We start from the raw sequence: 13,588 nt of genomic DNA on the forward strand, positions 1-13,588 counted from the left end.
GTTACAAAAATGTGTTTAATGCCACGTTTCAGTACACACACAAACAGATCATAAAGAGTCGTCTCCTCCTTTGTGATGTGTTTATGAACACATTGATGCCTTAAAGGGAATGCAAATTAAAGAGATCTGAATAGATTTTACAACCCAAACACCAAAAGGGAATTGTATTTATCTGTTCTGCCAAAACCCACAATTATAGACCCGGAGTAGAATTTTTGTCTTTTGTGACAGTGGACAGGGAAAATGGTGTCAAATAAAACAGTAGTTGCTACCGCGGCCACCTCAGAAATAGCATCAGCAAATAGCTTAGATTGCAGTCTTGTGGATTGAAAAAGTTTTATTCAGAAGATTAATTTAGGCTTAACAAAAATGTTTGTGACTTTAAAACTAAAATGGGAAAGTTAAACTTAAATGTGCATGTAACAGAAATTCACCAGTCAAATTTTATTTTATTTTTGTGTAATTTGATTAACTAAATGTGGAGAAAGTTTTTATTTACTTCCTGTCCTCTTTCCCTTTACCTCTTACCTTCCCATAATTTGGCCCAGGAATCTCATTTTTGTCCCTCTGCCCCTTTTTTACATACTTCCATCTCTTGTTACACTCTTTTTCATGGTTTCTTCTTTCCCACCCAACAAAAGCCATGCTCCAATCCCTCCATTAGGCCAGTCTCAGAGGTGTTGTGGAATGTCACCTTGACCCCTTGGGTACACAGTAAGGGGTGGTTCCCAGTCTCGGTTGGTAGCACGGGTCTGCCTGCTTCCCTTTCTGCCCGACCTGTCATACAGTCAGACACTTTGTCTGGTCAGCATGGGCACCCCATTTTTTCATGGTAAATGTGACATTTATATATATATATACACTACTGGTCAAAAGTTTTAGAACACACCAACTTTTCCAGAATTTAATTGAAAATGATGCAGTTTAATGTCTCAGTGTACTCTGAAATGAATGCACATTTGCAACATTTAAAATTCTTGATTGAGCATGATAGTGTTTTGAAAGTAAAAAAAAGATTCAAAATCACATTTTATGATGGACTAAAGGACTAAAAAAAGACACAAAATGACCAAAAAAAGACACAAAATGATAAAAAATGACTTAAAAAAGACACAAAATGACTTACAAAGACATGAAAAGAATTCAAAAATGGACAAAATAGCCCAAGACTCCATAGAGTTAAGTTGTTAACCCATTTCTTGTTCCCTGAAAAAGGCCTACTTGTATAATTCTGAAATGTACATTATTTTCCAGTTTTGGTTAAGCTTACCTTTTTTTATTTACCTCTGGCAGTTCACCACTTACCTTTGTACCCTTTCAAGCTGTTCATTTGACTTGAACTGCTTGAATTTCAATAAAAAACTGGAAAAATTGGGGTCTTCTAAAACTTTTGACCGGTAGTGTATATATATACCTATATATGATCCATTACAGTCCCTTAAAACTGTATTTGTTTGCTTAACTGTACACTACTCCTTTAATACATTTTTGGTTAGACATAAGCTGCATTATTTGGGACAGAGATGGCTTGAATGCTTGACTGTATCTGTATAACCCATGATGTGGCCCTAGGAAGTTTTTTTTTCTCTGGAGAGAGACCAAAATAAATAATGTCTGAACACAGATTTATTTATGTGTGAGAATAAACTGCGAAATGTTTTGAGGTATGTGTGTCCAACAAATCGGGAAGCTTACCAGGCCTGTACAGAATTACTATTGTTTCACATTTAGCGGCTTGAAAACTTTAAATCCCCTGTTACTGCTACTCTGTTCTCCCCTCCTCTTCCTCATTCCTCCCTGATACTGGCTGTTTGTTTAAAACCTGCTGCATAAAAGGACAAAGACATTCAGAAGTTGCCTTTAAAGAATAACTGCAAACACAAAGGTCTTGAATTACACTCTCATGTGAACTTGTGATATTCTCCTTAAAAAGCCATTCCTCTGTCTGAAATGCAGAATAACGATGCTTGGTATTTAAACAAATATTTAATAGTATGTTGACTCATACTTACTGTCATTAGTATTTTTCTATGATTTATGAATATCAACAAAGCTCTATCAGTGAAAGAGGTTTTTTTGCTCCTAATTACAGCAGTAAATTAACCCATAAGAACCCAGACTCAGTTATCCATAAACGAAAGTTATGGGGGATATATCACAGACCAAGTGAACCACGCAGAACATATTCATGATGTGGGTTTTTTTGGTCATTCTGTGTCTTTTTTTTGGTAATTTTGTGGGGTTTTTTGTGTCTTTTTTAAGTAATTTAGTTTTTTTTCTGTCATTTTGTGTCTTTTTTTTGTCATTTTGTGTCTTTTTTTAAGTAATTTAGTGTTTTTCTGTCATTTTGTGTCTTTTTTTGGTCATTTTGTGTCTCTTTTTTAGTAATTTTGTGTCTTTTTTGTGTCTTTTTTAAGTAATTTAGTTTTTTTTCTGTCATTTTGTGTCTTTTTTAAGTAATTTAGATTTTTTGGTCATTTTGATACCGCCTCCAGCGGCCCCCAGGTAATTTGAGTTTGAGACCCCTGTTCTTGAATATTTAAAGTGTTTGTTACATGGGTGTCACCGTGGGTTCTTATGGGTTAAATCTCACATTAACAGAAAGTCTCAAAATTATACACGTGACTCAGCTGCTATTCCTCACTGTCAAACCTATGATGTCTTAAATTAAAGAGTCACTTCTCTGAGATACTTCCTGTTGTGTATCCAGGCAAAGTTTATAATTTCTCTTCAACCACCTGGTGAATTTTAAGAAATTGAAAATGTAAAATGATAACATTAGTCCCTGCCTTATCCCTAGAGTACATACAGATAACTCAGATGGGTTTTCCTCATGATCTGGACCACCGTAGAGGGTAAAAGGTCCTGCCTAATGTCAGTAAATATAGCGCCCTGCTAATCAAGTCCCTCTTATCTTCATGCTCGACACTTAACACTGCTACCTGGAGAATCCAGACTATGTAGGGAGAATGTAATCTTAGCCACAGCTGATAGCCATTCTGCTTTAGTCTAGCCCTTGCGTCAAATGAAAGACTATTTTTTTTTAAATGTTGGGGGAAAAAAAGGGAAAGTTTAGATGTAATTTGCTGTCAGTTTTGATATTGCATAATTCTTCAAGATACCTACATTGTTCTTCAGCCACTTATCTTTCCTGTTCACAAGGCTCCTTTGCTGTCATGCTGTAATTTGCACAGAACGACTAAAATGTCCCAACAAAACACTGATTTAGCAGTGTTTACCTCCCTCATTCTCTAGATAGGAGTTATAACTCTGCAAGTGTTTGAAGAAGCTAATTTCTGCATTCTCCTGAACACATTAGGCAAGCCTCTTAATTACCAGATAGTGCTACATTCAGTCGACATCTTAAGCCTTGTAAATTAGAACCAGATTGCATTCAAATTGGACATAACAACATTTTTCAGACTTGTTAAAGGGACTACCGTTCAATTTTGATACTCAGTCATGCTGTGCTGGTTTATGGGCAGATAAATGAGCATTATTTGTGGTGAAAATTCTTTCTCAAAGGTTTGAGCCTGATTTAGAAAACTCATTTAAAAGCAGACACGTACTCAGTGTCATCTACAATGTCTTTACTGTCTTTTTATGACCTCCTCTATGCTATGGTACTCATCTTACTGTTGATCCTCTACTCACTTGCATTAGTTGGTGCTTGTGGCATTTACCTAGCATGGATTCCTGCTGCCAAGAGGGGGAAGTGCTCATAAAGATCATCATTACTGAAGCATTTTAAGAAATGACTTCATTTGTTGCTTCGACAGAGCCTGCGCTTACGGTTTTGTGATTAAGTGTAAAATGTAGTGTTACAGTTTGTCTTCAGCTGAGAAAATTACAGTTTAATCATCACATTTTAAACTGAAAGTGTCTGAGATTCCGAGGTGACTAGCAGTTGTTCTCCCTTCACTCAAACATCTGAAAAAGCTGAAGCCATAACTGGGGCCCGGCTATAACACTAAGTCAAAATGTCCAGTCAGGAAGTAGAAGAAAAGCTCAAGCTCTTTGAAATTGCTTTGGCGTTCAGCACCATGTAACACCATGTCCCTCCATTTGCTCATCCTATCATTTCATTGTAACTCTGCTTTAGGCGTGTGCCATATCGTATCGTTCACAATAATATCGGTATATTTTTTTTATGGTTAAAAAAAATGCATATCATGATATTGGCAACGTTCCTACTTCTTGATGGAGTGGTTAAAGTTGTTTTAATCACAAAAAGCTACTTACTCCCTGTAGCTAAACACATGCAGCTTTCAAAATAAGAGCACAGTGTGTTAAGAGAATCCACCACAGAATTTACAAGAAGACTGTCAAAATAAGATGCCTTAAATGAAACATACAAGAACCTTTATTCTCCTTTACAAAATGTCATTAAAATATGCCCCCGGAACCCCTAAATGTTTTTTTAATTATTATTATTTGCTCATACTCAAGAGTCAAGAGTAAACGTTTTTGTATTTGGCAACTGTTGAGATTTGCACTTCAAACTACATTTTACATTTTTAATTATTTATACAGACTAAAAAAAATCGTATTTTCTATATCTTTTTTTATTTTTTTATTTTTTATTTTTTTAATAATTTAGACAAAACACAACACAAATCACCAATGAACAAACAGAGAAAAACAAGAACAAAACAAAAAACACAACAACAACAAAATCACAAAACCAACCCAAATAAATAAATAAAACCACAATAATAAACAAGAACCTTAACACATCAAAACTAAAACAAGACACAAACATACATCAAACATAATTACCACATAAAACACACAGTATATCAGTAAACTTGATAACCTAAGAAAAAATGTTCTATATCTTTTTAAGTATTTCCTAATATCGTCAAGAATCACAAAAATAGCCTGAAATATCGTGATATTCTTTTAGGGCCATATCGCCCAGCCCTACTCTGCTTACATTAGCTTGTGATGACTGTCTCAGTTTGTAGCCTGAGGCTCCACAGTGGTGTAATCACTGGCTCTTATTATTACACAGCTCTACATGTAGTCTACACATCTTGCAGAGGAGGAGATGAAACAGTGTCAGCTCTAGAGGTGTTGTTTACTGACGATGCTGTGTCCCTGGAAGGCTTTAGCCAGACAGCTTACATAATCCTACATGCTAATATTGGATCCTTTCCGTTTCCATTCTGCGTTTGCTTCTTCAAACTTTGCCTTTTCTCATCCTCTTTGCTTTGTTTGTTTGTTCCGTGTTCATATCTGTTTTTTTTTATTTGCCATTTTCTCCTATGTTTGTCCATCGTATATATTTTTTTTTCTCTCTGTGAACATCAGAGCAACGTGAATGTGTCTTCAGTTGTGTATAGATATGGTAAGATAACAAACCCACAAATTGTCACATGCAATTCATTCTTCTTCTTCCCCCATAGCCCGACTCACAGTAGCGGGGCTTGTGTTGCATAATTGCATTAGTGCTCTCAGGCCAATGGCTCTGCTCGTTAGTGGGGTTGTGATGCAATCTGCAGAACACACGGGCCTCTGTTGTTAGCAGTATGGGCAGTGAGTGGGCACGCAGGGTCAGTGTATTGACCTCCCCTATCCATTCATCCAGCCAGAGGGGGGTCTGCTAATGAGTGGCAAGGTTGAACAAACAAGGCTGATAACAGAGACTTTGTTGGACGTGGTTGTTGTTCAACTAGTGGCAGTAGTGTGGAGGTAGAACAGTTACATGGAGCTGATCAAATATCCCTTATGAAATGGCCTCAATCTTACTGCAAATAGCTTTGGATTTGTGTGAAAGAGATTGTTTGAATCTTTGCATGAAGACTTATTTGATGTAGACAATTAGTTCTGCACTTAGCTCTCAGAAAAGATGTTTCTCAATTTTTAGTAATTAGTTTAGTTTAGTTTATTATTAAGATCCCCATTAGCTGCAGCAAAGCCACAGCTATTCTTCCTGGGGTCCAACAGTATCAAATATACAGTTAAAAACACAAAACATAATAAAAATGAAACAAAACAAAAATTATTCACATATTAATCCATATTACACACATTTCTACATATATGTATACATCATTACAAAATCTACTAACACATAATACATATGTTGTATATACACCTTCGTTCTACAGCATATACATTATAATAACACATATCATATATCTATAGAAATATACTACATACATATAAATATACCATGTTTTCTTATTTTGATAAATACTGTTTTATTAATATTTTGAATTGCTTTATGTTAGTGGTGAGTTTTATATTTTTAGGCAGTGAAATTCCATTCTTTCATACCTCTATACAGAAACGTGCGCTTGATGGCATTAGATCTTGCTTTAGGTAATGTAAAGTTATGCATATGGTAATGCATATAGTTCTTTTATGTATACAGTAGTATTGATTTTGATTTAACCCATGGTTTGGTTGCGAGCATGGCCAAAACCTTTTAGTGCTCAGGGTTTTTTTCTCTGTTCAATATTCAATCACAGGGAACAAAGTTCTTGAAGTTACAGTGTGCTGAAACATAGCAACTCAAGCATAAGAAAGCTAACTTTTGCTTCATAACTTTTTTGCAAAACATGTTCAAAGCAATCATCCAAAAGTCTTGTGAATGTTCTTGATTAACATTTTTGGCAGGTAACCAGAGCAGGGTATAAGCAGGATAATCATTCTGATATGTGCATTACAGGATTTTAACACTGCAGCTAAGAAATACCCTTAGCAAGGATTTTAACACATGCAATAATACATACCTGTACTTTAAGCCCTTAAAGGGACAGTTCACCCCCAAATCTTTAAGATTAAGATTAATTACTTTATTAATCCCACAATGGGGAAATTCAACCTTTGCATTTTACACACAAGTGAACACACCATGCAAGGAGCAGTGGAAGCTGTGCAGGGGGGTTAGGTGCCTTGCTCAAGGGCACTTCAGTCCTTGACCTGTCAGTACCGGGATTCGAACCGGTGACTCTCCAGTTTCAAGCCTGATTCCTAACCTCTCACCTGTAGAGATATTTATACATCTAGATTGTTTTCTTGTGATTTGCTCCTTGTTGTGAGCAGTTTCATGTATGAAATTATTTATATTTAAATCTAAATTATTTATTGGATTATCTTGAGTATCCGATCATGATTTCTGGAAAGAGACATTGATGTTTATGTATTTTTTTGGTCCTTTAAGCCCCACAACCAAGGTGCCATATAGTCCTAGTAAAAATCAAAAGAAGACACACCAGTACATCTGATTTTTCCAACACTCTGCAACTTGCAATTGGATTATTATTTCCAAATTTTTCATTTACCGAATGATGAGACCAAAATGGTGGAAACTTTTTCTGTGTATGCATTTTTCAGGCTTTGATCAGGCTCTTATGCCAAGATAAACAAAACAAACAAACAAAAAAACCCAGAAAGATTTTGGCGTAATTATTCTTTTTGCTTGTATGGAAATACAAATCCAGTTGCTTATATTGTCCTACAGTGGATAGCTTGTATGCAAAACCAACCTTTGTTCCATCTGAAATTACAAAGCCCTGAAAAAATAAAAATCAGAAAAAGCCTCATTGTGCATTTAATGTATAGGCGAGATGAATAGGTCCACTGTTCCATATTGCCACGCTCCAGTAGGTTGGCTATCAGGCGAGCCAATATTATTTTATTAATTTGTCCAAAAAGGAGGTCTTGGAACGGGACACAATAAGCAATTAGCAGCAGCTAATGTGATGCTACTGCTACTGCTGCTGCTACTGCTGTAGGGTTTATAGATAAGATCAAGCTTCTGCTGCTTGTAGTTGCTTAGGTCAGCTATTCTCAACCTTGGGGTCCCGACCCCAATTGGGGTCGCGAGATGATTTCTGGGGGTCGCCAAATCATTTTGGAAGTCAGTGTTCATGTGTTAATGTGTTTTAGTCTTTTTTGGTCATTTCATGCATTTTTTGGGTCATTTTGTGTTTTATTTTTAGTTATTTGGTGTCTTTTTTGGTCATTTTGTGTCTTTTTTTGGTCATTTTGTGTCTTTTTTTGATAATTTTGTGGTCAATTTGTGTCTTTTTTGGTCATTTTGTTTCCTTTTTTTGGTAATTGTATGTCTTTTTTTGTCATTTTGTGTCTTTTTTTGGTTATTATGTTTCTTTTTAGGGCAATTTTGTGTCTTTTTTTGGTCATTTTGTGTCTTTTTTGGTCAATTTGTGTCTTTTTGTGGTCATTTTTTCTCATTTTGTGGTTAATTTGAGTCCTTTTTTGCTTAATTTTATGTACGTTTTTGGTAAGGACGGATATGAATGTAATTGACTTGATGCAATGGAAATGACTAGAGCAGTGAGTTATGTACTGTTAACATATTTGACTTGTTTGACTGATGTCTAACATGAATACTTGGGTCGTGGAAATTCCTGAAGCTGTAAAATACAGTGTTCACTTAAAGCACAATGGGTAATTACCTATATGTAGACTCTTATTTTGATTCCCAAGCCTTTCTCTTTTTCTTTTTTTTTATACCGCAACCCTGCACTCCCCACATTTTGACCACAAAAATGCACCACTAAAATAACTTGGCTCCAATTCAGCAATTGAGGAATGAAGAAATTCTAAATTCTGCCTTTTTAGGACGGGTCACTCTCCCTGTCAGTTGGGTTTCAGGCGAGCCATGTCCTGACTGAGATTTATGCTGGATCTCCAGGGACCTTCTACTCCCTCGTTGGAAAGGAATTTGTTCTCTTTGATTCAATAAGATTGAATGTTTCCCATTAATATTGCTCCTGATATCCTTTAATACTTCTGGCATGGTATGCATTATTAAGCTTTCAACGGCTGGTAATCTTCGCTATATGGAACAGCTGAACATAAAAGGTCTATCTGATGACTTTTTGGTTTGGTCTTTAAATAGATTTGCTAAGGAGCTTAATCTGTTGACATCCTGTGAGTATGTCTCAGTCTGAGTGACCACTCAGGGGTCAGGACCCTGGGCCATAGCCGGCTTATCTCCAGTGATTGTTCACTCTCTCCTGCCATCCTCCTACACACACACACACACACACACAAACACACACACACACACACACACACACACACACACACACACACGAGGGTCTTTTAAAGCTCTGTTAAAATGCCAGTGCAAAAGTGCGCAAATTAAATGGAAATATGGCATTTTTAACCCCTTAATGCCTGAATTTATATAGCTGTATATAAAAAAATGTTTTATGTGTGTTTTTGCCTTTAAGTAGATGGAAAATAATGTTGAGATTATTAATTTCACTTTTGCACAAAAAATAAATAGAAATTTTGGTATGTTGCAAATTTGCGACAACAGGCATAATGGTCAATAATAGGATAACAATAACACAGTAATATAACAGTGAAAAAACAATGTTTTATTTATTCACCCTCGTTTATTTATATAAACCTGCAACAGCAGGTATTCAACCGGCATTGGGGGAATGCAGACGCTATCTCGGCTGGTTGACTGAGTCAAACGGTTTGTCGCATATTTGCGACAGCAGGCGTTAAGGGGTTAAATAACATAGCTACACTGTACACTCAAAAGAATAACTTGTTCCCAGAACGAAATACAATTCTGGAAATAATTTCCACCTAAATAAAATGCTTTAATTTAGCGAGAAACAGGTTTGTTGAGTGAACAGAATGTCAATATTTCGGGTCAACATGATTTATTTGCATTACTGTTAATTAATTACCAGTGGTCAGTCCAACTTGATTTGTAAGGTTAATTGTAACATACTAACATAATTTTCACTCTCTCCTGCCATCCTCCTACACACACACACACACACACACACACGAGGGTCTTTTAAAGCTCTGTTAAAATGCCAGTGCAAAAGTGGGCAAATTAAATGGAAATATGGCATTTTTAAATAACATAGCTACACTGTACTGTTAATTAATTACCAGTGGTCAGTCCAACTAGATTTGTAAGGTTAATTGTAACATACTAACATAATTTTCTTGGGCCATTTAAACTTGCATGACATTATTAAGAGTTACTTTATTTAATAGTGTAGTTACAACTACTTTTTAAAATAGTGCAGGACATGAATTAATTGTGCTGAACCAACAAAACAAAGTTAGGTTGAAGTGGTTTAGCCTAAAAGATTACTTTTATCATATGAAAATGAACATAATAGTAATTATTCAGGAAATAAATCATTTTTAAACAGAGTATTATATTCAGTAATTTAATTAGGTTGTTTTAACATAAAGTATTCTAGTAAATTTTAAAGTGTTGCATTTTATGCTAAAACTACATGTTTTAAAACTGTTTGACCACAAACTACAACTTGTAACTACGTTACAAGTTGAGTTAATAACAACTTAATTCAAAATTCTCTTGATTTAGAATTACATACACATAAAGATCATATTTAATGTGATCAAAATAAGTAGATTCTATATCAACATTTTTATATTAAACTTACTTAAACAACTGCCTCAAAGTAAAGGACACATTTATATTTAATACATTTTATCAAATATATTAAGTGAAATGAAATGACTACAGAATAATTTATTACAGTGTACAACAAAGTAAATAAAACCTTGATACCAAAAGTTATAATTCCTCCAAATAGTTGAGTTTTGATATGTTTGTTTGATTTATTGGAATAATTGATATGTTTTTTTATGTTTTAATTCATAAGACATTCATTCATTTTATCTTTTTGACATTTATTTAGGGTTTACTATTTTCAAAGATATACTGGTAAGATAGTGAAGAAGGACTTAAATTATGAGAGAGAATTGGAAGACTTTGTTTTCTTTCAGCCATAGCCATGTTCAATAAGCACAAGATTGGAAAAAAAAGTTGTGGAAAATTCCTAAGTAATGCTTCAGTTTTACAATTTTTATTTATTTTCTGTTTTCATTGTAGTCATTTTTCTCATGGAAGGATGTTGACACGTTTGTTTTCAGACACTCGTTTTGTCTACACCAGGGCAAACTGCCAGTGACTAATGGCATCCCCACCAGAGCTCTTTGAAGATATTGTTTGTGTTTTTCTTTCCTTCCTTTTGTGTTTCCATTACACTGTCTGGGTTACATTTTTGTCCATGTTATTGTTTTTTCAGGACATTTTATTATAGTATAAGGACCTTCAAAAGATGTCTAAAAGCTCATTTAACGGCTGTTTTAAAATTCTAATTCACACACAAATACACTTTTTTAACATGTTCATTTTTGTTTTTAATTGTTTTTGTTATTGTCATTATAACTTGTTGATGTTATACATTTGTTTTTTCTATTATCAGTTTCTAATAACTATGACATTTTAGGTGGAGGCTTTAAATAAATAAGCCCATCTGGGTTTTCTGCCTCTCCCTGCACTTTACATTATATGTTATCTTTGTCATTTTATGTAATTCTAACTGTGCAAATAAATAAAACCTAAAGCCTAAAAACCTAAAAACTCACCAAATGACCATCTTTTGTTAACAAGGGCAAAGATAATATTCCATGACCTAGTCCTCTAGTACACTGTAAAAAAAAAACAACTGTTGTTTTTACAGTTAAAAACCGGCAGCTGTGGTTGCCAGAACTTTACCGTAATAAATATGGTAGGACTTTTTAAAATATTACGGTAAAACGATATTGGCACTGTTGATTTCACGTTTAAGATTGCAATTTTTTTTCCAATTTTTACCGTATAAATAAAACGTTTTTCCATCAAAAGAATTGCTGTTTTCCCATATAATTGACAAGAAAATACTTTATAAATGAAGCATAAATTAAATATTTTAGCATTAAATATTGCTGTCTATTTTTGTTAGAGATATGGTGTTTAGTACATTTAACAGTTAGAAAAATTATTTTTGCAAAATAAATGCAAACAATGATGGCTTGTGTGTGTATATATATATATATATATATATATATTACAGTATATTTTTGCTAAAACATGGTGCCAGTGAATTTTACAGTAGAGTAATGTATTTAAAAAAAAAAAACTGTATTAGAAAAATACTGGTTACAATACATGGTTTAGCAGCTTTTCACCGTAAAATGTACAGACATTTTTTACAGTGTAGCATTGATTAAGTTCTGCTCTGTCATCAGAGTTCTGTCTAGACAGACATTTTGAGAGATAATTCAAATGCTGCCACGATAGATTACTCATCGAAATTCCCATACACTCAAAGCAATTTATTTGAGGCTATGTCTCTATTATTGAAGTACAAGAGTTTGGTCAAGGTCAATGATTATTAAAACTCTTTTTGTGTGGAAAAATTCCCATGTTGGTGAAGGTAGGAAAATGGCCATGCCATTATTAAAACTGTTTCTGGTGATGAACTCAAATCAATGCTAATGCTCTTCTAATAAAGAAACAATGGGGGATTAGCTCGCTACCATAGCTACCCCAGTGTCTTATGTTTCTTATTTATTTTTTGTAAAAATATACTTTTTTTCACTGTTAAATGTACTAAATACCATATCTCCAACAGAAATAAACTGTAATATTGAATGGTAAAATCTGGCATTTATAAAGTATTTCTTGTCAATTATATGGCAGAGCAGCGTTTCTTTTGATGGAAAACCTTTTTTATTTTTACGCTAAAATATGGACTAAAATGGCATCTTAAACGGGAAATCAACAGTGGTAATACAATTTTACCGTAATATTACAAAAAGTTGCACCGTATTTATTACGGTAAAGTTCTGGCAACCACAGCTGCCGTTTTTTTACCGTAAAAACAGTGTACAGTACTACTTACCTGTTGTTGAATTCAGTATCAGTATTTTGTGTTGCCACGATAGATGACTCATCGAAATTCCCATACACTCAAAGCAATTTATTTCCGGCTATGTCTCTATTATTGAAGTACAAGAGTTTGGTCAAGGTCAGTGATTATTAAAACTCTTTTTGTGTGGAAAAATTCCCATGTTGAATAATAATTTCATCCACTGTAATTGTTTCGTATAGAATAATAATTTCATCCACTGTAATTGTTTCGTATAGAATAATAATTTCATCCACTGTAATTGTTTCGTCTAACAAATCGTGGTTATTGTGACGGCCGAGCAGGATGTTTTGTTTCTGATCTGCTGCTCGCCGTTTAACGTGAGCGGAACATGTCAGCGGACCAATCAGGACACGGTGTCACACACCGTAGGAAAATGGCCACGCCATTATTAAAACTGTTTCTGGTGATGGACTCAAATCAATGGTAATGCTCTTCTAATAAAGAAACAATGGGGGATTAGCTCGCTACCATAGCTACCCCAGTGTCTTATGTTTCAAAAGGATTCAAAGCTCAAACACTATTAGTCCAGTGATATGAAGCGAACGGGTCCCAGTAGGTCACTCAGCACACTAATGAGACTTGATGGGCCTGTGGTGTTGGACATCACTGCGTTTTGTGGCTTATAGCTCTGACTGACTTGGGTATTTGCAGTCCCACAGCTATTACACTCAGTAATTATATACACACTCGTCTCCAGAGTGGCCTACCGATGCCTAAATTACAGTCGGTGGATAAACCACGGCAATGTAAGAAAATAAATCACTAAAAAGAAACTTAACATAGCCAATGCCTTGGCCTGCAAAACTAGGACAAGAATTGAAAACAACTTTTTGGGAAGTCAATTC

The 13,588-nt window shown here is 34.7% G+C and overlaps 1 protein-coding gene across 1 annotated transcript in view; it reads left to right on the forward strand.

Moving 5' to 3' along the window:
• Nucleotides 1–13,588, forward strand: part of sorbs2a (sorbin and SH3 domain containing 2a) — an 83,017-nt gene that overhangs the window by 591 nt on the left and 68,838 nt on the right. The window lies entirely within an intron of this gene.

This window comes from Centropristis striata, chromosome 1 (genome assembly GCF_030273125.1).
Source record: "Centropristis striata isolate RG_2023a ecotype Rhode Island chromosome 1, C.striata_1.0, whole genome shotgun sequence".
Classification (NCBI taxonomy): domain Eukaryota; kingdom Metazoa; phylum Chordata; class Actinopteri; order Perciformes; family Serranidae; genus Centropristis; species Centropristis striata.